The 24,979-nt window shown below is 40.0% G+C and overlaps 1 protein-coding gene and 1 pseudogene across 1 annotated transcript in view; one reads left to right on the forward strand and one right to left on the reverse strand.

Moving 5' to 3' along the window:
- tppp2 (tubulin polymerization-promoting protein family member 2) overlaps nucleotides 1–21,239 on the reverse strand; it is a 41,813-nt gene extending 20,574 nt beyond the window's left edge. Inside the window, exons 1-2 of the mRNA XM_061880388.1 lie at nucleotides 21,102–21,239; nucleotides 19,505–19,583 (exon numbers count right to left, since the gene is read on the reverse strand). The gene's annotated coding sequence lies outside the window, so the exon portion shown is untranslated. The remainder of the gene's footprint in view (nucleotides 1–19,504; nucleotides 19,584–21,101) is intronic.
- The window catches only part of LOC133538685 (tripartite motif-containing protein 16-like), a 14,853-nt pseudogene continuing 9,883 nt past the window's right edge, over nucleotides 20,010–24,979 (forward strand).

Here is a 24,979-nt window from a genome sequence, read left to right on the forward strand (position 1 = left end):
TTGGAAAACTTTTTTTCGCATAAAAAAAGTTCAAAAAAACGGATTTGCTTCAGCACCACAATACTGGTGCTGTATTTGTAGGAGATGTCTCAAAACGTCATCAGGAGTCCCATTAAAACACAAAAATGTTAGAAAATATTTTAAGAAAAAATGTTTTTCGCTAAAATGTCGTAAGGGGGGACCCTTATGCAAAAATTCAAAAAAACGGATTTGCTTCATTAGCACAATACTGGTGTTGTAAGTGTAGGAAATGCCTCGAATCATCATCAGGAGTCGCGACAAAACCCCGAAAATGGCAGAAAATGCATATTTTTGTAAAACTTTTAATCGCTAAAAAAAGTTCAAAAAATTCAAAAACACTGATTTGTGGGGGGAGGACCCTTATGCAAAAATGCAAAAGAAAAAACAGATTTGCTTCATCAGCACAATTTTTCACTTAAAAAAACTTCAAAAAATTAAAAAAAACACAGATTTGCTTCAGCAGCCCAATCCTGGTGCTGTAGTTACAGGAGATGTCTCAAAACGTCATCAGGAGTCCCAACAAAACCCGAAAATGGCAGAAAATGCATATTTTTGGAAAACATTTTTCGCTAAAATGACGTAAGGGGGGAGGACCCTTATGCAAAAATTCAAAAAAATGGATTTGTTTTAGCAGCACAATGCTGGTGCTGTAGTTGTAGGAGATGTCTCAAAACGTCATCAAGCCTCCCGACACAACCCGAAAATGGCAGAAAATGTGTATTTTTGGAAAACTTTTTTTCGCATAAAAAAATATAAAAAAAAACGGATTTGCTTCAGCACCACAATACTGGTGCTGTATTTGTAGGAGATGTCTCAAAACGTCATCAGGAGTCCCATTAAAACACAAAAATGTTGGAAAATATTTTAAGAAAATATGTTTTTCGCTAAAATGTCGTAAGGGGGGACCCTTATGCAAAAATTCAAAAAAACGGATTTGCTTCATTAGCACAATACTAGTGTTGTAAGTGTAGGAAATGCCTCGAATCATCATCAGGAGTCCAGACGAAACCCCGAAAATGGCAGAAAATGCATATTTTTGTAAAACTTTTAATCGCTAAAAAAAGTTCAAAAAAATTCAAAAACACTGATTTGTGGGGGGAGGACCCTTATGCAAAAATTCAAAAAAATGGATTTGTTTTAGCAGCACAATACTGGTGCTGTAGTTGTAGGAGATGTCTCAAAACGTCATCAGGAGTCCCATTAAAACACAAAAATGTTGGAAAATATTTTAAGAAAATATGTTTTTCGCTAAAATGTCGTAAGGGGGGACCCTTATGCAAAAATTCAAAAAAACGGATTTGCTTCATTAGCACAATACTAGTGTTGTAAGTGTAGGAAATGCCTCGAATCATCATCAGGAGTCCCGACGAAACCCCGAAAATGGCAGAAAATGCATATTTTTGTAAAACTTTTAATCGCTAAAAAAAGTTCAAAAAAATTCAAAAACACTGATTTGTGGGGGGAGGACCCTTATGCAAAAATGCAAAAAAAAAACAGATTTGCTTCATTAGCACAATTTTTCGCTTAAAAAAAATTCAAAAAATTTAAAAAAACACAGATTTGCTTCAGCAGCCCAATCCTGGTGCTGTAGTTGCAGGAGATGTCTCAAAACGTCATCAGGAGTCCCAACAAAACCCGAAAATGGCCGAAAATGCATATTTTTAGAAAACTTTTTTTCGCTAAAAATTTTCTAAAAATTCAAAAACAAAGATTTGATTCAGCAGCACAATCCTGGTTCTGTAGTTGCAGGAGTTGTCTCAAAACATCATCAGTAGTCCTGACAAAACCTGAAAATGGCAGAAATTAAATATTTTTGGACAACTTTTGTTGGTAAAATGTCATACGGCGGGGACTCTTATGCAAAAATTCATAAAAACGGATTTGCTTCAGCAGCACAATACTGTTGCTGTAGTTGTAGGAGATGTCTCAAAACACCATCTGGAGTCCCGCCAAAACCCGAAAATGTTAGAAAATAAATATTTTTGTAAAACTTTTTTTCGCTAAAAAAAAGTTTAAAAAAATTATAAAAACATATTTTTTTCAACAGCACAATACTGGTGCTGTAGTTGCAGGACATGTCTCAAAACGACATCAGGAGTCCCGACAAAACCCGAAAATGGCAGAAAATAAATATTTTTGGAAAACTTTTTTTCGCAAAAATTCAAAAAAACAGATTTGCTTCAGCAGCACAATACTGGTGCCGTAGTTGTAGGAGATGTCCCAAAACATCATCAAGACTCCAGACACAACCCGAAAATGGCATAAAATGCATTATTTTGGAAACGTTTGTTCTGCTAAAATGTCGTAAGAGGCTATGCAAAAATAAAAAGTAAAACGGATTTGCTTCATCAGCGCAATATTGGTGCTGTAGTTTCAGGAGCTGTCTCAAAATGTCATCAGGCGTCCCGACAAAACCCGAAAATGGCAGAAAAATCATATTTTTGGAAAACTTTTTTTTCGCTAAAATGTCGTAAGGGGGGACCCTTATGCAAAAATTCAAAAAAACGGATTTGCTTCAACAGCACAATCCTGTTGCTGTAGTTGCAGGAGGTGTCTCAAAACGTCATCAGGAGTCCCGACAAAACCCGAAAATGGCAAAAAATTATATTTATGTAAAACTTTTTTTCGCTTAAATGATCTTGAGGGGGGACCCTTATGCAAAAATTCAAAAAAATGGATTTGCTTCAGCAGCACAATACTGGTGCTGTAGTTGTAGGAGATGTCTCAAAACGTATTAGGAGTCCTTGACAAAACCTGAAAATGGCAGAAAATGCATATTTTTGGAAAACATTTTTTTTGCTAAAAAAAAGTTCAAAAAATTCAAAAAAACAGATTTGCTTCAGCAGCACTATCCTGGTGCTGTAGGTGCAGGAGATGTATCAAAAAGTCATCAGGAGTCCCGACAAAACCCGAAAATGGCAGAAAAGAAATATTTTTGGAAAACTTTTTTTCGCTAAAATGTCGTTAGGGGCGACCCTTATGCAAAAATTCAAAAAAACGGATTTGCTTCAGCAGCACAATACTGTTGCTGTAGTTGTAGGAGATGTCTCAAAACATAATCTGGAGTCCAGACAAAACCCGAAAATGTTAGGAAATAAATATTTTTGGAAAACTTTTTTTCGCTAAAAAAAGTTCACAATATTCCAAAAAACTTTTTTTTTTTCAACAGCACAATACTGGTGATGTGGTTGGAGGAGATGTCTCAAAATGTCATCAAGACGCCCGACAAAACCCGAAAATGGCGAAAAAAAAATGTATTTTTGGAAAACTTTTTTTTGCTAAAATGACGTAAGGGGGAGGACCCTTATGCAAAAATTCAAAAAACTGGATTTGTTTTAGCAGCACAATACTGGTGCTGTAGTTGTAGGAGATGTCTCAAAACGTCATCAAGCCTCCCGACACAACCCGAAAACGGCAGAAAATGCGTATTTTTGGAAAACTTTTTTTCGCATAAAAAAAGTTTAAAAAAACGGATTTGCTTCAGCACCACAATACTGGTGCTGTATTTGTAGGAGATGTCTCAAAACGTCGTCAGGAGTCCCATTAAAACACAAAAATGTGGGAAAATATTTTAAGAAAAAATGTTTTTTGCTAAAATGTCATAAGGGGGGACCCTTATGCAAAATTTCAAAAAAACGGATTTGCTTCATTAGCACAATACTGGTGTTGTAAGTGTAGGAAATGCCTCGAATCATCATCAGGAGTCCCGACGAAACCCCGAAAATGGCAGAAAATGCATAGTTTTGTAAAACTTTTAATCGCTAAAAAAAGTTCAAAAAATTCAAAAACACTGATTTGTGGGCGGGGGGACCCTTATGCAAAAATGCAAAAAAAAAAAAACAGACTTGCTTCATTAGCACAATTTTTCGCTTAAAAAACTTCAAAAAATGAAAAAAAAACACAGATTTGCTTCAGCAGCCCAATCCTGGTGCTGTAGTTACAGGAGATGTCTCAAAACGTCATTAGGAGTCCCAACAAAACCCGAAAATGGCAGAAAATGCATATTTTTAGAAAAAAATGTTTCGCTAAAAATTTTCTAAAAATTCAAAAACAAAGGTTTGCTTCAGCAGCACAATCCTGGTTCTGTAGTTGCAGGAGTTGTCTCAAAACATCATCAGTAGTCCTGACAAAACCTGAAAATGGCAGAAAATAAATATTTTTGGACAACTTTTGTTGGTAAAATGTCATACGGCGGGGACTCTTATGCAAAAATTCATAAAAACGGATTTGCTTCAGCAGCACAATACTGTTGCTGTAGTTGTAGGAGATGTCTCAAAACACTATCTGGAGTCCCGCCAAAACCCGAAAATGTTAGAAAATAAATATTTTTGTAAAACTTTTTTTCGCTAAAAAAAAGTTTAAAAAATTAATAAAAACATATTTTTTTCAACAGCACAATACTGGTGCTGTAGTTGCAGGAGATGTCTCAAAACGACATCAGGACCCCGACAAAACCCGAAAATGGCAGAAAATAAATATTTTTGGAAAACTTTTTTTCGCAAAAATTCAAAAAAACAGATTTGCTTCAGCAGCACAATACTGGTGCCGTAGTTGTAGGAGATGTCCCAAAACATCATCAAGACTCCAGACAACCCGAAAATGGCAGAAAATTCATTATTTTGGAAACTTTTGTTCTGCTAAAATGTCGTAAGAGGCTATGCAAAAATAAAAAGTAAAACGGATTTGCTTCATCAGCGCAATATTGGTGCTGTAGTTTCAGGAGCTGTCTCAAAATGTCATCAGGCGTCCCGACAAAACCCGAAAATGGCAGAAAAATCATATTTTTGGAAAACTTTTTTTTCGCTAAAATGTCGTAAGGGGGGACCCTTATGCAAAAATTCAAAAAAACGGATTTGCTTCAACAGCACAATCCTGGTGCTGTAGTTGCAGGAGGTGTCTCAAAACGTCATCAGGAGTCCCGACAAAACCCGAAATTGGCAAAAAATTATATTTATGTAAAACTTTTTTTCGCTTAAATGATCTTGAGGGGGGACCCTCATGCAAAAATTCAAAAAAACAGATTTGCTTCAGCAGCACTATCCTGGTGCTGTAGGTGCAGGAGATGTATCAAAACGTCATCAGGAGACCCGACAAAACCTGAAAATGGCAGAAAATAAATATTTTTGGAAAACTTTTTTTCGCTAAAATGTCGTCATACCCTTATGCAAAAATTCAAAAAATCAGATTTGCTTCAGCAGCACAAAACTGGTACCGTAGTTGTAGGAGATGTCTCAAAACGTATTAGGAGTCCTTGACAAAACCTGAAAATGGCAGAAAATGCATATTTTTGGAAAACATTTTTTTTGCTAAAAAAACTTTCAAAAAATTCAAAAAAACAGATTTGCTTCAGCAGCACTATCCTGGTGCTGTAGGTGCAGGAGATGTATCAAAAAGTCATCAGGAGTCCCGACAAAACCTGAAAATGGCAGGAATGAAATATTTTCGGAAAACTTTTTTTCGCTAAAATGTCGTTAGGGGCGACCCTTATGCAAAAATTCAAAAAATCCGATTTGCTCCAGCAGCACAATACTGGTGCCGTAGTTGTAGGAGATGTCTCAAAACATCACCAGGAGTCCCGACAAAACCCGAAAATGGCAGAAAATGCATTATTTAGGAAACATTTGATTTGCTAAAATGTCGTAAGAGGCTAGGCAAGAATAAAAAATTAAACAGATTTGCTTCAGCAGCACAATACTGGTGCTGTAGTTGTAGGAGATTTCTGACAACATCTTCAGGAGTCCCGACAAAACCCGAAAATGGCAGAAAATAAATATTTTTGGATAACTTTTTTTTGGTAAAATGTCATAAGGGGGAACCCTTATGCAAAAATAAAAATTAAAATGGATTCGCTTGAGCAGCACAATACTGGTGCTGTAGTTGTAGGAAATGTCTCAAAATGTCACCAGGAGTCCAGACAAAACCCGAAAATGGCAGAAAATGCATATTTTTGGCAAACTTTGTTCCGCTAAAATGTCGTGAGGGGGAATCCTTATGCAAAAATAAAAAGAAAACAGATTTGCTTCAGCAGCTCAATACTGGTGCTGTAGTTGTAGGAGATTTCTGAAAAGGTCGTCAGGAGTTCCGACAAAACCCGAAAATGGCAGAAAATGCATGTTTTTGGTAAAGTTTATTTACTAAAATGTCGTAAGAGGCCATGCAAAAATAAAAAAAAAAACGAAATTGCTTCAGCAGCACAATATTGGTGCTGTAGTTTCAGGAGATGTCTCAAAATGTCATCAGGCGTCCCAACAAAACCTGAAAATGGCAGAAAAATCATATTTTTGGAAAATTTTCTTTTTGCTAAAATGTAAGGGGGGAGACCCTCATACAAAAATTGAAAAATACGGATTTGCTTCAGCAGCACAATACTGGTGCTGTAGTTGTAGGAGATTTCTCAAAACGTCACCAGGTCTCCCGACAAAAACAGAAAATGGCAGAAAATACATATTTTTGTAAACCTTTTTTAACGCTAAAAGAAAGTAAAAATAAAAATTCAAAAAAACAGATTTGCTTCAGCACTTTGAATTGAGTTTGCCATAGACATGCTATTAATTAGCATTAGTGATTTTTACATGGCACATTTTTAACACCTGTAAATTTGGTAACAAAACTTAAAACTCTGACGATTATTAAATAAATAAAAAGTATGATTTTTTTTTTCATTAAACAAATTAACATTGACAATTGGTACCTGTGCGTGTGTTTGTATTTTACGCGTCATAATGCACCACACATTTTCGATGGGAGACATGTCTGGACTGCAGGCGAGTCAGGAAAGTACCCGCACTCCATGATAACGTTGCTTGGATGACAACATATGTTGCTCCAAAACCTGGATGGACCATTCAGCCTTAATGGGGCCTTCACAGATGTGTAAGTTACCCATGCCTTGGGCACTAATACACCCCCATACCATCACACATGCTGGCTTTTGAACTTTGCGCCTATAACAATCCGGATGGTTATTTTCCTCTTTGTTCCGGAGGACACCACACCACGTCCACGGTTTCCAAATATAATTTGAAATGTGGACTCGTCAGATCACAGAACACTTTTCCACTTTGCAACAGTCCATCTTAAATAAGCTCGGGCCCAGCGAAGCAGGCGGTGTTTGTGGGTGTTGTTGATAAATGGCTTTCGCTTTGCATAGTAGAGTTTTAACTTGCAATTACAGATGTAGCGACCAACTGTAGTTACTGACAGTGGTTTTATGAAATGTTCCTGAACCCACGTGGTGATATCCTTTACACACTGACGTCAGTTTTTGATGCAGTACCGCCTGAGGGATCAAAGGTCCGTAATATCATCGCTTACGTGCAGTGATTTCTCCAGATTCTCTGAACCTTTTGAAGATTTTACGGACCGTAGATGGTAAAATCCCGAAATTCCTTGCAATAGCTCGTTGAGAAATGTTGTTCTGAAACTGTTGGACAATTTGCTTACAAATTGGTGACCCTCGCCCCATCCTTTTTTGTAAATTACTTAGCATTTCATGGAAGCTGCTTTTATACCCAATCATGTCACCCACCTGTTCCCAATTGGCCTGTGGGATGTTCCAAATAAGTGTTTAATGAACATTCTTCAACTTTATCAGTATTTATTACCACCTTTCCCAACTTCTTTGTCACGTGTTGCTGGCATCAAATTCTAAAGTTAATGATTATTTGCACACAAAAAAAAGTATCGGTTTTAACATCAAATATGTTGTCTTTATAGCATATTCAACTGAATATGGGTTGAAAATGATTTGCAAATCATTGTTTTCTGTTTATATTTACATTAATTACAATTTCCCAACTCATATGGAAACGGGGTTTGTATAATTGAATCTCTTGTTTATTTTTCCCTGTATGATCAGTGCCAGAGCTTGGTCCGCATTGCCGGCAGTAAGTCGAACACATTTCCAGTGAGGGTTGGACTCCGCCAAGGCTGTCCTTTGTCACCGATTCTGTTCATAACTTTTATGGACAGAATTTCTAGGCGCAGTCAAGGCGTTGAGGGGTTCCGGTTTGGTGACCGCAGGATTAGGTCTCTGCTTTTTGCAGATGATGTGGTGCTGATGGCTTCATCTGACCGGGATCTTCAGCTCTCACTGGATCGGTTTGCAGCCGAGTGTGAAGCGACCGGAATGAGAATCAGCACCTCCAAGTCCGAGTCCATGGTTCTCGCCCGGAAAAGGGTGGAATGCCATCTCCGGGTTGGGGAGGAGACCCTGCCCCAAGTGGAGGAGTTCAAGTGCCAAGAGTCTTGTTCACGACTGAGGGAAGAGTGGATCGTGAGATTGACAGGCGGATCGGTGCGGCGTCTTCAGTAATGCGGACGTTGTACCGATCCGTTGTGGTGAAGAAGGAGCTGAGCCGGAAGGCAAAGCTCTCAATTTACCGGTCGATCTACGTTCCCATCCTCACCTATGGTCATGAGCTTTGGGTCATGACCGAAAGGATAAGATCACGGGTACAAGCGGCCGAAATGAGTTTCCTCCGCCGTGTGGCGGGGCTCTCCCTTAGAGATGGAGCCAGATGAGGTGGTTCGGGCATCTGGTCAGGATGCCACCCGAACGCCTCCCTAGGGAGGTGTTTAGGGCACGTCCAACCGGTAGGAGGCAACGGGGAAGACCCAGGACACGTTGGGAAGACTATGTCTCCCGGCTAGCCTGGGAACGCCTCGGGATCCCCCGGGAAGAGCTAGACGAAGTGGCTGGGGAGAGGGAAGTCTGGGTTTCCCTGCTTAGGCTGTTGCCCCCGCGACCCGACCTCGGATAAGCGGAAGATGATGGATTTTGCAACAAGTTTTTAGTTATTTGTTTTAATCTTTTTTTCCAAATAGTTCAACAAAGACCACGACAAATAAGCAATATTTTGCACCGTTATACAATTTAATAAATCAGAAACTGACGACATAGTGCTGTATTTTACTTCTTTATCTCTTTCTTTCAACCAAAAATGCTTAGCTCTGATTAGGGGGTACTTGAAATAAAAAAATGTTCACAGGGGGGTACATCACTGCACTATAACCCCCACTAAAGGAACAATTGGAAGCAAACCTCATTTCCTATAGTGATGAACTGTGAAAAGTAGTTCTCCAAGTTAAAGAGGATCACACATTTTGTAAAATTCCCAAAGGGGATTACTGCATCCTGCTGGTTGACTCTTCTATTCTGCACATCTCCATCTGTCCTGTCATCTCACGTCAGGCCCGAGCCTGCCCTCTTTTAAACATCATGGTTTTTTTTTTTTCCCTTTTCCCTGACATACGCTCGCACAGCCCGCCTCCTCTCCATCCCCGCCCCTGCTTTGCTGGGTTCCACAAACACATCAGAGGGATGTACTCCATGTGACACACCTCCATCCCATCACAGCTGCTATCCCAGATGCTCCCATGACTCATCCAAGAAGTTCCACCTCCATACTCTACTTTACCGACAGATGTATTCAACCTCATTTTAGGTCTCTAAGCAAAACAACAAGGCCCAACGAATCATCGCCTACATCAGGGGTGTCCAAACTTTTTCCACCGAGGGCCGCAGACTGAAAAATCAAAGCATGCGGGGGCCATTTTGATATTTTTCTTTTTTAAAAGCAATACAATAGTTGTTTTTTTTACCTTTTATGGCTGTCCTCAAGTTTAGTCCCCGGTCTCCGGAAGGGTCTCAGTCATAAAAATGTTAGAAATAAGTCCATCCATTTTCTACCGCTTATTCCCTTTCGGGGTCGCGGGGGGCGCTGGCGCCTATCTCAGCTACAATCGGGCGGAAGGCAGGGTACACCCTGGACAAGTCGCCACTTCATCGCAGGGCCAACACAGATAGACAGACAACATTCACACTCACATTCACACACCAGGGCCATTTTAGTGTTGCCAATAAACAATAGAAATAAGTCATAACTTATAATTATTTTCATTTAACGCTTGAATCTCGAGATCAACTTCAGGTCTGTCTGTCGTTATAAAAAAAAAAATACATTTTGTTTTTCATGTTTATAGCCTTTACAGTGGGGAAAAAAAAGTATTTAGTCAGTCACCGATTGTGCAAGTTCTCCCACTTAAAATGATGACAGAGGTCTGTAATTTTCATCATAGGTACACTTCAACTGTGAGAGACAGAATGTGAAAAAAAAATCCAGGAATTCACATTGTAGGAATTTTAAATAATTATTTGTAAATGATGGTGGAAAATAAGTATTTGGTCAACCATTCAAAGCTCTCACTGATGGAAGGAGGTTTTGGCTCAAAATCTCACGATACATGGCCCCATTCATTCTTTCCTTAACACGGATCAATCGTCCTGTCCCCTTAGCAGAAAAACAGCCCCAAAGCATGATGTTTCCACCCCCATGCTTCACAGTAGGTGTGGTGTTCTTGGGATGCAACTCAGTATTCTTCTTCCTCCAAACACTCATTGAGTTTATACCAAAAAGTTTTATTTTGGTTTCATCTGACCACATGGCATTCTCCCAATCCTCTGCTGTATCATCCATGTATCTATTTTGGTATAAACTCAACTCGTCGTGTTTGGAAGAAGAAGAATACTGAGTTGCATCCCAAGAACACCATACCTACTGTGAAGCATGGGGGTGGACATTGTAGGAATTTTAAATAATTTATTTGTAAATGATGGTGGAAAATAAGTATTTGGTCAACCATTCAAAGCTCTCACTGATGGAAGGAGGTTCTGGCTGAAAATCTCACGATACATGGCCCCATTCATTCTTTCCTTAACACGGATCAATCGTCCTGTCCCCTTAGCAGAAAAACAGCCCCAAAGCATGATGTTTCCACCCCCACGCTTCACAGTAGGTGTGGTGTTCTTGGGATGCAACTCGGTATTCTTCTTCCTCCAAACACTCGTTGAGTTTATACCAAAAAGTTTTATTTTGGTTTCATCTGACCACATGACATTCTCCCAATCCTCTGCTGTATCATCCATGTATCCATTTTGGTATAAACTCAACTCGTCGTGTTTGGAAGAAGAATACTGAGTTGCATCCCAAGAACACCATACCTACTGTGAAGCATGGGGGTGGAAACATCATGCTTTGGGGCTGTTTTTCTGCTAAAACCTCCTTCCATCAGTGAGAACTTTGAATGGTTGACCAAATAATTTTTTTCCACCATAATTTACAAATAAATTCTTTAAAATTCCTTCAATGTGAATTCCTGGATTTTTGTCTTCACATTCTGTCTCTCACAGTTGAAGTGTACCTATGATGAAAATTACAGACCTCTGTCATCATTTTAAGTGGGAGAACTTGCACAATCGGTGGCTGACTAAATACTTTTTTGCCCCACTGTATGTCAAAACCCTCATTTATATGGCAAACACACAAACTATGCAACATTTTCCCCCAAAACATTTCAAAGTGGAATATTTGACGTGAAGTAATTGGAACCCTATATAGGTCAAAAATTCATAACAATAAAAAAGAAAAGTGTTGAAAATAAGCCAAATGTATATTTATAATGTTTTACTTTTAACGCTTAAGTCTCTAGATCTCTTGATTATAAGATTTTGTCATTTTTTTCATACTTTTTTTGTTAGTTTGATGCCCTTTTTGTGAAAGAAAACTATGTTTCGCACAAAATATGCAATATTATCCCCCCAAAATATTTGAAAGTGAAATTGTTCCAGTGAAGTAATTGGAGCCTTCAGCAGGTCAATAACAGTCCGCATGGCAGCTTTGTCTTATTAGTGTCAACACTGCAACTTTTTCTTGTTACATGTCACTGTTTACTCTTTTATTACATTTGTTGCACCTTTCCTGCTTCCGGCGCCTGGACCGTAGTCAAGGAGCGCAGGGGAGATACTTCTCCAGGGCCGATTATTCTCGGGGCAACACCCTTTACTTTACCCGGCAGTGGGTCTTCACAGTTCCGGACTCTATGAGGATAATGACGAGTCCAGTTTTTAGTTGCAAACTCGTGGCTTCTTTATTTTGGTCTCACTTCACCGTCAACATCCCACACACCCAAACACTAGCCACTCCCCCGCCCTCAGCGACCGCTCTCTCTCTTCGCTCGCCCACTCACTTACTGACGTCACTCGCCCGCTGCCACACACACACACATGCTCTACTCTCATAACACATTCTTTTATATTTTAAATTATAGTATTTTTTAGAATGGCCGTGGGCCTTTAACAAATTAGCTGGGGGCCACAAATGGCCCTCGGGCCACACTTTGGAGACGCCTGGCCTACATCCATGGGCGTGCTCTGGCGCCACCTGCTGCTTTGCACGTTTCGAGGTACACATCCCCAATATAAGACAAGCTATTTTTCTAGGGCGGGGGTCGACGACCCGCGGAGCGGCTCTTTAGCACCGCCCTAGTGGCTCTCTGGAGCTTTTTCAAAAATGTATGAAAAATGGAAACAAATGAGGGGAAAAAATACTTTTTTTGTTTTAATATAATTCCTGCTGGAGGACAAACATGACACAAACCTCCCTAATTGTTATAAAGCACACTGTTTATATCAAACATGCTTCACTGAGTCGAGTATTTGGCGAGCGCCGTTTTGTCCTACTAATTTTGGTGGTCCTTGAACTCATCGTGGTTTGTTTACATGTACAACTTTCTCCGACTTTCTACTGTGTTTTATGCCACTTCTTTTTCTGTCTCATTTTGTCCACCAAACCTTTAATGTTGTGCGTGAATGTACAACGGTGAGTTTTGTTGATGTTATTGTCTTGTGTGGAGTGCTAATCAGACATATTTGGTCCCTGCATGACTGCAAGCTAATCGATGCTAACATGCTATTTAGGCTAGCTATATGTACATATTGCATCATTATGCCTCATTTGTAGCTATATTTGAGCTCATTTAGTTTCCTTTAAGTCCTCTTAATTCAAATGATATCTCATGACACACTATCTGTATGTAATATGGCTTTTAATTGTTTGCGGCTCCAGACAGATTTGTTTTTGTATTTTTGGTCCAATATGACTCTTTCAACATTTTGGGTTGTACGGATATATTTGTTTCGTTTAACCTTTTGACTATTTTCCACTTTCACAAATATGCCCGCGGGTGCCCACATCCTGACACCGTTCTGTTCCCAGAGTAAACAGAGTTGTTTGGAAAACATGCACCATCATGAAACTCACTGCTCAGTCGTATGGAACACTGGGGGATGTTGAAGGACCGCTCCTTTTCTAAATAGACCGTAACTTTAGTGATATAGTGTTCAGAGGTGGGTAGAGTAGCCAGAAATTGTACCCAAGTAAGAGTACTGTTACTTTAGAGATGTATTACTCAAGTAAAAGTAAGGAGTAGTCACCCAAATATTTACTTGAGTAAAAGTAAAAAGTGTGTTGTGAAAAAACTACTCAAGTACTGAGTAACTGATGAGTAACCTGTTCGTTTAATGATGACGGCAGCAAGTAATGCGCAAAAACATAAAAATAGCGATGAACAAATTCACAGCCAGGAATATCAAGCAACTAAAACAATAATATACATTAAATCAGGGGTGCCCACACTTTTTCTGCAGGCGAGCTACTTTTCAATCGACCAACTCGAGGGGATCTACCTCATTTATATATATCATATATATTTATTTATTTATGAAAGAGACATTTTTGTAAACAAGTTAAATGTGTTTAATGATAATACAAGCATGTGTAACACATATAGATGTCTTTCTTTCACGAAGACAAGAATATAAGTTGGTGTATTACCTGATTCTGATGACTTGCATTGATTGGAATCAGACAGTAATGATGATAACGCCCACATTTTCAAATGGAGAAAAAAAGTTGTCCTTTCTGTACAATACCACATGAAAGTGGTTGGTTTTTGGCATCTAATTCGTCCAGCTTCCATACACTTTACAAGAAAAACATTAGCGGCAAATTCCGTAGCTTGCTTGATTGACATTCACGGCACCCGAGGGTCTTGTGAGATGACGCTGGCTGCTGCCAGATCATTATTATGAAAAAATGACGGAGAGGAAGGCGAGAAACACTTTTTATTTCAACAGACTTTCGCGCCGTCCCTTCCGTCAAAACTCTAAAGGCCGACTGCACATTTCCTATCTTCACAATAAAAGCTCTGCTTCATGCTGCCTGCGCTAACAAAATAAGAGTCTCGGAAAGCTGGCGTGCACAAGTGATGTGCACGCCAGCTTTCTGAGGGATCGCTTGTGCACGCCAGTTTTCCCAGACTCTGTATTTAGTTAGCACAGGCAGCATGAAGCAGGGCTTTTATTGTGAAGATAGGAAATGTGCAGTCGGCCTTTAGAGTTTTGACGGAAGGTACGGCGCGAGAGTCTGTTGAAATAAAAAGTGTTTCTCGCCTTCCTCTCGGTCATATTTTCATAATAATGATCTTGCAGCAGCCAGCGTCATCTCACAAGACCCTCCGGTACCGTGAATGTCATTTAAGTGACGTCTTGGTGAAGATTGATGATCACTCATTTTTAGGTCTATTTTTTTTTAAAAGCCTGGCTCGAGATCGACTGACACACCCCCCGCGGTCGACGTAATGGGCACCCCTGCATTAAATAATATATATTTGGTTTTACACTGTATTGAAAAATTATTTGAAAATGAAATTTACCTTTGCAACCTCATTATACTATTGGCTGAGTTTTATATTCATAAATGTAAGTTTCTCAATACCCGACCTGTTTTTTTGTGCCTTTTGAAAAACATTTAGCACTACATTAAAACACTCTACCTCTAACAACCAAAAAGTTTGTGAAAACAATGATGCTGTGTTCCAAATTTAAGTTATTTACTGAGAATGAGTGAGCCTATGGCTTTGCACTTTGTTTATTATATATATATATTTTTTTGCATACTATTTTAGTTACTTTGAATTTACAACCCCCTGGCGCTGTTTTGTACAGTTTTTATACTGTTTTGTACTGTTTTTGTACTTTCTTTGATTATTATTTTCAACTATTTGTAGATGTTGAAATTTATAAATAAAGGTTTATGAAGAAAAAAAAGTGTGCAGTTAATCATGTGACCGCCTGGCTCTGTTTGATTGGTGAAACGGAGTCAAACGTCACCAGTGACTACATTTGATTGGTGAAACGCAGGCATGTGATAGATCCTACTTTGAAGGTCTGTCTGACAACCAAAACAAACAAAGCGTGCATTAAGAGATCGATAAAAATTAGTAGCGAGTAGCAAGCTGAATGTAGATAAATGGAGCGGAGTAAAAGTAGTGTTTCTTCTCTATAAATATACTCAAGTAAAAGTACGTTGCATTAAAACTACTCTTAGAAGTACAATTCATCCCAAAAGTTACTCAAGTAGATGTAACGGAGTAAATGTAGCGCCTTACTACCCACCTCTGATAGTGTTTTTCAACCTTTCTTGAGCCAAAGTGCATTTTTCTTCATGGGAAAAATCTGGAGGCACACCACCAGCAGAAAACATAAAAAAATGAAACTCTGTTGACAGTAAAAAGTCGTTGGCGCAATTGTTGGATATGACTTTAAACCCTAACCAAACATGCATCAATGTAGCTCTTGTCTCAAAGTAGGTGTACTGTCACCACCTGTCAAATCACGCCATAACTTATTTGGAGTTTTTTGCTGTTTTCCTGTGTGTGGTGTTTTAGTTCTTGTCATGGTGTTTTTTTTGTCTTTTTGGGTATTTTCCTGTAGCAGTTTCATGTCTCCCTTTGAACAATATTTCCCGCATCTACTTTGTTTTGGCAATCAAGAATATTTTAGTTATTTTGAATCCTTCTTTGTGGGGACATTGTTGATTGTCATGTCATGTTCGGATGTACATTGTGGACGCCGTCTTTGCTCCACAGTATGTCTTTGCTGTCGTCCAGCATTCTCTTTTTGTTTACTTTGTAGCCCGTTCAGTTTTAGTTTTGTTCTGCGTAGTCTTCCCCAAGCTTCAATGCCTTTTCTTAGGGGCACTCACCTTTTGTTGATTTTTAGTTTAAGCATTAGACACATTTTTACTTGCACCCTGCCTCCCGCTGTTTCCGACATCTACAAAGCAATTAGCTACTGGCTGCCACCTACTGAAATGGAAGAGTATTACACGGTTACTCTGCCGAGCTCTAGACAGCACCGACAGTAAACAACAACAACACATCATTTGCAGATTATAATTACTGGTTTGCAAAAAATATTTTTAACCCAAATACGTGAAATTAGATAATTTCCCACGGCACACCACACGGTATCTCACGGCACACTAGTGGTTGAAAACATTGGCAAAAAGATGTGTTTGTTACTTAATGACTCGACATTCCTAATTGTTAAACTATTACCTAGAACAGGGTTCTCAAACTCATTTAGCTCATGTTTTAGCATAAAATCAGGGCATAATAACTTCAAATAAAGAAAGTTTAACCGTCCTCTTGTGTTAGCTTCCTGTTATCATCTCTTATGTTAACGGGTCGATTTTGACCCATGTCTTAAATCAGCTGTAAAATACACTAAAAACAATTATCTATCATCCAATTTGTTTCTTATCTCTTGGTTGCCTTGCTAGGCTTCCTAATCCGTGAAAATATTGGATTTAATATTTTCGGTGTGGGCCATTGGGCCTGTTTTTTTGTCAGTATACCCCACGATTTCAATTTAAAAAATGGTAAAATGAACCTCAAGAGAATTGTATAAATAAATAAAAAATATATACAATGTGTTACTTGACTATAACTGAGTGATATTATAACACATCTCTTAAATAAATTGTATTTATGTTTTCATAGGGGGGGGGGGGGTTGCCCACATCTGAGGTCCTCTCCAAGGTTTCTCATAGTCAGCATTGTCACTGGTGTCCCACTGGATTTGAATTCTCCCTGCCCACTGGGTGTGAGTTTTCCTTGCCCTTTTGTGGGTTCTTCCGAGGATGTCGTAGTCGTAATGATTTGTGCAGTCCTTTGAGACATTTGTGATTTGGGGCTATATAAATAAACATTGATTGATTGATTGATTTTATACTGAATTGACCTCACATGTCTGGACATGCCCGTCTTTGTTTGTTTTTGTACTGGATAACAAGGTAAAATGAGAATCCCCTAAAGCTCACATGATTGGGAGAGGAGCTGGCTGTCACTGTGTTTAGTTTTAGCTGTAATTATTGCTTGAAAATCATTTTTTTATAATTGGGTCAAAACCGACCCTAACAACACCAAGGTCATAATTTCAACCAGAGCATTTTATAATTTAGTGAAACACACAAAAAATGTTTTGTTTTGTTAAAATAGAAGTTCCTGACAAAGTCAAAAAGCCTTGATGCAAAAAACATAAATTTATGTGTTTTTTTATGCATTTGAAAACTAAAATGGGTCGGTGTCGACCCTAACACAAGACGAAGGTTAAGACTGTTTTTTTTGTTTTATTTTTGTCAAAAATAGAAAAAAATTCTGAAAATGTACATATTACAAATAATCCTCTTGGCAAAACATTTTAAGTTAGTGACAAATTCTGAGTAAAAAAAATAGCGCAGTTTCTAAAACACCAGGAAGAACACGGTATTGCTCGCTTGGTAGAGTGGCCGTGCCAGCAACTTGAGGGTTGCAGGTTCGATTCCCGCTTCCGCCATCCTAGTCACTGCCGTTGTGTCCTTGGGCAAGACACTTTACCCACGTGCTCCCAGTGCCACCCACACTGGTTTAAATGTAACTTAGATATTGGGTTTCACTTTGTAAAGCGCTTTGAGTCACTAGAGAAAAGCGCTATATAAATATAATTCACTTCACTTCACAATGAACTTAGACTTTGTTTTAATATGTTTACAAAGTCATTCAACTTTAAGCACTTGAAGACGTGTTTGGAAAAACAACTGAGTGTTTCCTCAAACTGCCACAACACATTAATTCAGCATTATGCAAATATTACAATATTATATATTAAAAAAATATATATTATATAATATATATATATATATATATATATATATATATATATATATATATATATATATATATATATATATATATATATATATATATATATATATATATTAGGGGTGGGCAAATTAATGCGTTAATTACGAGTTAACTCATCAATCTATTAACGCCGACAATTATTTTATCGCACATTTGCGTATGTTGTTTACATGCTTTTATTTTGTTAACGCCTTTTCTTAACAAGATGGCGTCGCCCGGAAGGGCTTCGGCGTCGAGGGGCTCTTGGTAAAGATGGAACATTTGGCAAAAATACCGGACAATTCTGCAAATTTCATGGCTGGCTTACAGCGTGGTCACTCCGGGATCACTTACGACCGCCAGACAATTCTGAATGTGGATAGATCGGGCCGTTTTGGACTGAATGATGCGTGCTTGCTAGACCGGCTAGCTAGCATGGGAATACTTTGCCGGCTACATCCAGCGGCCTGTGAAGCAGCGGAGTATATGTGTTGTCTGTCTATTTATGAATAATGTAGACCAGGAGTGTTGGCTGAGTTCTTAACGTTTGCTTTCAGAGCGTGCATATCACAACATACAAGATGCCGTCATGGCGACACAACCTATACCGGGCTACCGCGCATGCTCGTCACTCCTGTTGCATGCTGGGTAGGGTAGTTCTTTTTTTCCCTGGCTCATAACATCACAATATAGTACCATGTATATGCGTTCGGTTTATCAAAGCACCAAGCAAACAATCGGAAAATTCCCATCATATCAATTCCTAGATATGGTCATAATTATTTTAAGTGCACTACGCAGAATAAACACAACATTATTAATATTGCTACTACGGATAATTTGATCAAAAATTCCCTAAAACAGCCCACTACCTATAATATAGGTTTTTTAAACATAAGATCCCTGATAAAAAAAAATGTTTCTGCTGTTACCTCAGAAATTGCCTGTTCAGATGCTCAGAGATTTGTATGTAGATTATATTTATTTTCCATAACAAACAGGATAACTTAAATACCCTGGCAGTGGCAATAAGCTTAAATGTTTGTATTTACATTTTTGGAGTTGGTTTTCATAAAATATGCTATTTAACTGCTACTGTTTAACAAAGACTGATTTAAATTGTGTTTGCACAACAAATGTTTTGGCGCTTTTGTTCATGTGGGAGAATATTCCAATAAAGGTGCACTACACACTACTTTTGAATTCATTATTGGGCTTTGCGTATACAATGCAGTTAATCGCGATTAATCAGAGAAATAGTGTGATTAACTTCGATTAAAATTTTTCATCGTTGCCCAGCCCTAATATATATATATAATATATATCAGAATGACTTCATAGCCGAATTAAAGGTAACATAATTACAAACTTAACCAATGGGAACATGGTAGATTTAAGACTTTGCACCATTGGATGAAAATAAAACAGTGTTATACACAATTATGGGCTCTCTTGGCAGTGTGTGGTGGTCTGAAGAACCCACTACAGGTGAAAAGTCCTTTGCTTTTCAGCACAATATCTTTTCTGCCTTGTGTCTCTCAGCAGCACCCCCAACTACAACTACTCGTCTCCTCACGGCTGCTGCTAATAAAGGCGACAGGTGATTAGATAACAAGGCCCACCTGGGCCACCTACGCACCTGTCGCTGTCTTGGGGGCCGGTCGTGACACACCCTGTTCCGCGGCAGGCCCGTAGGCCACGCCCCCCTCCACAGTGTTCTGTAAAGCAAATACAAGCGCAGTGTGAGGCAAGGGCACACTAAATACTTTATCTACATTAGCAGACTTTTTAATAGTTTAAAATTAAAATAGTTTTCTAAATGTGTTCCAATTGAGAAACAACAATAGTTGTACATAATCCAAATATTTGTAAAGCAGTAGCATTGTTATAATACTGAAGCGAATCCATCCATCCATTTACTACCGCTTATTCTCTTTTGGGGTCGCGGGGGGTGCTGGTGCCTATCTCAGCTACAATCAGGCGGAAGGCGGTGTACACCCTGGACAAGTCTCCCCCTCATACTGAAGCGAATATACATTTAAATTCACTTTATATACTTTTGAGCTGTAATGATTTCAATGCTGTGTTTTGTCATTTCCCTGCCTTTTCCTTTTTTTTTATGATGTCTGTTTTCTTCAGTTAATTAGTCCCCAGCGAGGCACACCTGCAACAAATCCTACCCAGGTGTATTTAAGCTCGTCACCGACAGCTGGTTCCTGCCGGTTATTCTCTCCTGTACCTCCCATGTGCAGGCGCCTGTTTCACCTCGTCAGTCCTGGTACGGTGTTTTTCCTTATTCCTGAAATTCCTCACCTCTTTGTGTTTGCTTCCTAGCCTCCCTGAGGTAAAGATGATTTTGTGTTGGACTTTTTGTCATGCTCAAGTGCGCCCAGGCCTTTTCTCCTGCCGACCACTGAGGGACCTGTTTGTGTTTGATTATTCATGGTGTGGACTTCTGCCCCATCACTTTTTGTTACACTTTTTGGACTTATTAGATTTTCCTTGTTTTGTAATTCTACCTGGCCTCCCGTCTCTGCATCCTGGGGTCACCCCCACTTGATCAAATCCTAACATTCAAACTGTTTTGTTTAGAGTTGGCGCCTTATCTTTGACCTTCACCCTGCCTGGCTGCTCATTGTCTTTGTTTGGGAACATGATGTTTGTTATGGCTATTTGTAATTACTGTACAAGACTTGTAGACTCTGTAATCCAGAGTGTCTTAGATGTGGCGCATTGGTCGCTTTCTTAGAAATGAGGAACGAGCCTCGGCTATTAATTTTGATAAAACACATCGTGTTGTTTTAATTAGTCAGACAAATCCCTCTCATCGATCGGTGGCCTCATTCAAAGCGTCTCTCGATGGCCTTAAGACTGGCACACATCTTCATGAACTGCCATTACTTCAATCGATAAACCATAGACTCTCTCACCCAATGAACTAGTCTGCTCTTTGTTCTATAAGAAGAGTGAATAATCTTTGATCGGGGCTCACTCTTGGCAGACGCTTGCCTGTGGAGACACCCGCTCTTAGGGCCTGATTTACTAAGATCTACGTTCCTCGCACTAAACAGTGTGTGCAATCTATAAAACAGCTGCAGGTGATCTGCGAAGACTGCAGGTACAATTATAAATTGGTGCAGACCGCCTGATTTAAATTGGGATTTTGCATTTACTATGCGGGGCATCACCACGGAGACACTCTTATTTACTTCACAATCATGTGATCATGCTCTTACCTGTGGTGTTTTGCTATGTTTTCAAAAAAAGCAGGCGACATCTACTACTTATTATGGGCATTTTAGCAGCAGTCTACAAAACCCCAAACCACTTCCCACCGTTCTGGTGAAAGTTTTTTGCATTTGGTCTGTCTTTCATCGAAACTTGCACAAATTGCAGACTCTGCTACTTTAAGTCGTTGTCTGTCTGTTTGTGGTGTAAACAAAACCAACCCCTTTTGAATAACAGCATAAAATAACAGTGTGTCAGCATGCCGGGTCACAAGTGGTCTGGTTAGATCATTGCAGGACTACAGTTAATCTCTTTCAACCATTTTCAGCTGTAAAAATAATCATGACTGAGTCAGGTTTCCCTTTACCACCAGATGCCATCTGCCCACTCTGTGTGGATTCACAGCGAGACCCGGTCACCATACCATGTGGGGACACATTCTGCCTGGAGTGCATCAAGATCTACTGGGACCAGTTTGACCACATGGGAGTGTACAGTTGCCCGCAGTGCCGCGCCACCTTCACGCCGAGGCCCGTGCTGAGGCGCGACATCCCGGACGTCTTCCACGAGCGCCGGCGTCCGCTCCGGGAGCTGACGCCATTCCCGGACATGCACCGGGAGTCCTTTTGTGACTTCTGCGTCGGTCGCCGTAACAAGGCTGTCAAATCGTGCCTGGTGTGCCTGGCTTACTACTGCGAGACGCACGTCAAGCCCCATTACGAGTCGTCCACTTTTAAGAGACACAAACTGGTGGACGAAACCGGCCACCTGGACAGGAAGATCTGCCCCCAGCATGAGAAAGGACTGGAGCTGTTTTGCCGCTCGGACCAGATGTGCATATGTGTGTTGTGCACGGTGAGAGAACACCGCAGCCACAACATTGCTTCAGCAGAGGAGGAGCGCGTCGAGAAACAGGTGAGTCTCTGGGAGACATTTATAATGAGAGCTGTGAAATTCTCAAATAAAGATGGGCACCTTTCACATTTGAACCGGTACCGATACCGGTTGCCAAAGGTATCAATTTTTGGTACTTTTTTTGTGTAAAAGGGGAACATCATCACCAGACCTATGTAAGTGTCAATATATACCTTGATAGTGCAGACAAAAGACCATATATTTTTTTAACCGATTTCCGAACTCTAAATGGGTGAATTTTGGCGAATTAAACGCCTTTTTGTTTATCGCTCTGGAGGTGATGACGTCAGAATGTGACGTCGCTGAGGTTATACAGCCGCCATTTTCATTTTCAACACATTGTAAACATTGGGTCTCAGCTCTGGTATTTTCCGTTTTTTTCGACTATTTTTTGGAACCTTGGAGACATCATGCCTCGTTGGTGTGTTGTTGTAGGGTGTAACTAACAGGGAGGGATTCAAGTTGCACCACTGGCCCGAAGATGTGAAAGTGCTTCCGCCAGACCCCCATTGAATGTACCAAAGTGTCTCCACATTTTACCGGCGATGACAGACATGGCACAGAGATGTATGGATAACCTGCAGAAGATGGCATTTGCAACGATAAAGTCAACGAAATCACAAAGGTGAGTTTTGTTGATTTTGACTTATGTGCTAATCAGAAATATTTGGTCGCGGCGTGAATGCCAGCTAATCGATGCTTACATGCTACGCTAATCAACGCTAACATGCTATTTACCGGCGGTGCTAAAGCAGACATGGCACAGAGATGTATGGATAACCTGCAGATGCATTTGCAACTATATTACGTTTCCTTCCACCCACGTTTAATGCGAAAAAAAACACTTACCAATCGAAGGATTTAAGTTGCTCCAGTGTCAAGAGATGCGAAAGTCCTGATCGTTTGGTCCGCACATTTTACGGCGATGCTAACGCAGCTATTTGGCCATGCTATGGCTATGAATAGCGTCAATAGCTATTCGCTCAATAGCTTCAGTTTCTTCTTCAATACTTTCATACTCCAACCATCCGTTTCAATACATGCGTGATCTGTTGAATCGCTTAAGCTGCTGAAATCCGAGTCGCTATATCTTGCGGTGGTATTCGCCATTGTTTGTTTACATTGGCAGGACTGTAAGGCGTCACAGGGAAATGGATAGTCACATCGCAAATAGCGAAAATCAAGCACTTTAAAGCTTTTTTAGGGATATTCAGAGACCGGTAAAATTTTGAAAAAAAAAATCAAAAAAATGCAACAAGCCACTAGGAACTGATTTTTATTGTTTTTAACCCTTTTGAAATTGTGATAATGTTCCACTTTAAAGGCCGCCTGCATATTGGCCATTATCATCTGATGGATTTCCGCCTTCCAGCGCTCCACCGCCACCTGTTCAGTGCCTTGTGGTTCTTTAGAGCTGGGGTCAGCAACCCGCGGCTCTTTAGCGCCGCCCTAGTGGCTCCCTGGAGCTTGTTCAAAGATGAGTGAAAATGGAAAAAGATCAAACATACTTCACTGCTGAGAGTATTTGCCAAGCACTGTATTGTCCTTACTAATTCCTTCCTGCCTCATTTTGTCCACCAAATGTTTTATGCTGTACATTAATGCACAAAAGATGGGTCTGCGGTACACTCTCCCTGACCACCTGAGGGCACTGCAGACTGTGGATGCTTTTTTTTTTTTTTTTTTTAAAAGCTTTAAAACCCTTTTTTTTTTTTTTTTTTGGGAAAAAAAACATTTTGTAAGATTTATGCGTGCTATTTGTAATTTTTACGGCTTCACGGTGGCAGAGGGGTTAGTGCGTCCGCCTCACAATACGAAGTTCCTGCAGTCCTGGGTTCAAATCCAGGCTCGGGATCTTTCTGTGTGGAGTTTGCATGTTCTCCCCGTGAATGCGTGGGTTCCCTCCGGGTACTCCGGCTTCCTCCCACTTCCAAAGACATGCACCTGGGGATAGGTTGATTGGCAACACTAAATTGGCCCTAGTGTGTGAATGTGAGTGTGAATGTTGTCTGTCTATCTGTGTTGGCCCTGCGATGAGGTGGCGACTTGTCCAGGGTGTACCCCGCCTTCCGCCCGATTGTAGCTGAGATAGGCGCCAGCGACCCCAAAAGGGAATAAGCGGTAGAAAATGGATGGATGGATTTTACTATTTATATTACTCGTTGGGGGCAGCTATTTGTTGTTCTAGCTTTGTTTTTGTTTTTTTTGTTTTTTCAAATGCAGTGAAGCACTTTGATGTTTTTTGTTCAATGTAAAGAGCTTTTACAAGTAAAATCTATTATTATTATTGTTATAGTCTTCATATTTTCTCTTATTGTGTTAGATATGTGCTGTAACTCAGCCTCACCACTTTTTAGTCACCCCAAAGTAGATCCAAACTGACGTGCTGTTTCAAGACTTAAGATTTATGAAATTCCTCATATCATCGTTTCTTCCCTGCAGAAAGTGCTGGTGGTGACACAGTCGGAGGTCCAGTACATAATCAGGAGCGGATGAAGGAACTACAGGAGCTGAAACATAACGTGGATGTTCTTAAAGTGAGAGCTCCCTTCCACACACAGCAAATCATACTTTAGGAAAATAACTTTGTGTACTCCGAGCCTGACAATGTGACCTTATCTGATAGAGCGGTGCCCAGCGGGCCCAAGCTGAGAGCGATAAGACATTCCACGAGATGCTGCAGGCGGTGGAGCGCTGGAAGGCGGAAATCCATCAGATGATAATGGCCAATATGCAGGCGGCCATGTCGCAGGCGGACGGCTACGTGGAGCGTCTGGAGCAGGAGATACTCGAGCTGCAGCGAAGAGACGCCGAGCTACGGCAGATCCTGGAAACGGAGGACAACATTCACTTTCTGCAGGTTCTCCATTGTCATTTATCCGTCAATTCACAGCATCCGTCCATCCGTTTTTCTACCGATTGTATTAGAATATGAAATTAAATGCCTACTGAAATGAGATTTTCCTATTTA

This window comes from Nerophis ophidion, linkage group LG20, assembly GCF_033978795.1.
Source record: "Nerophis ophidion isolate RoL-2023_Sa linkage group LG20, RoL_Noph_v1.0, whole genome shotgun sequence".
NCBI classification, from domain to species: Eukaryota; Metazoa; Chordata; class Actinopteri; order Syngnathiformes; family Syngnathidae; genus Nerophis; species Nerophis ophidion.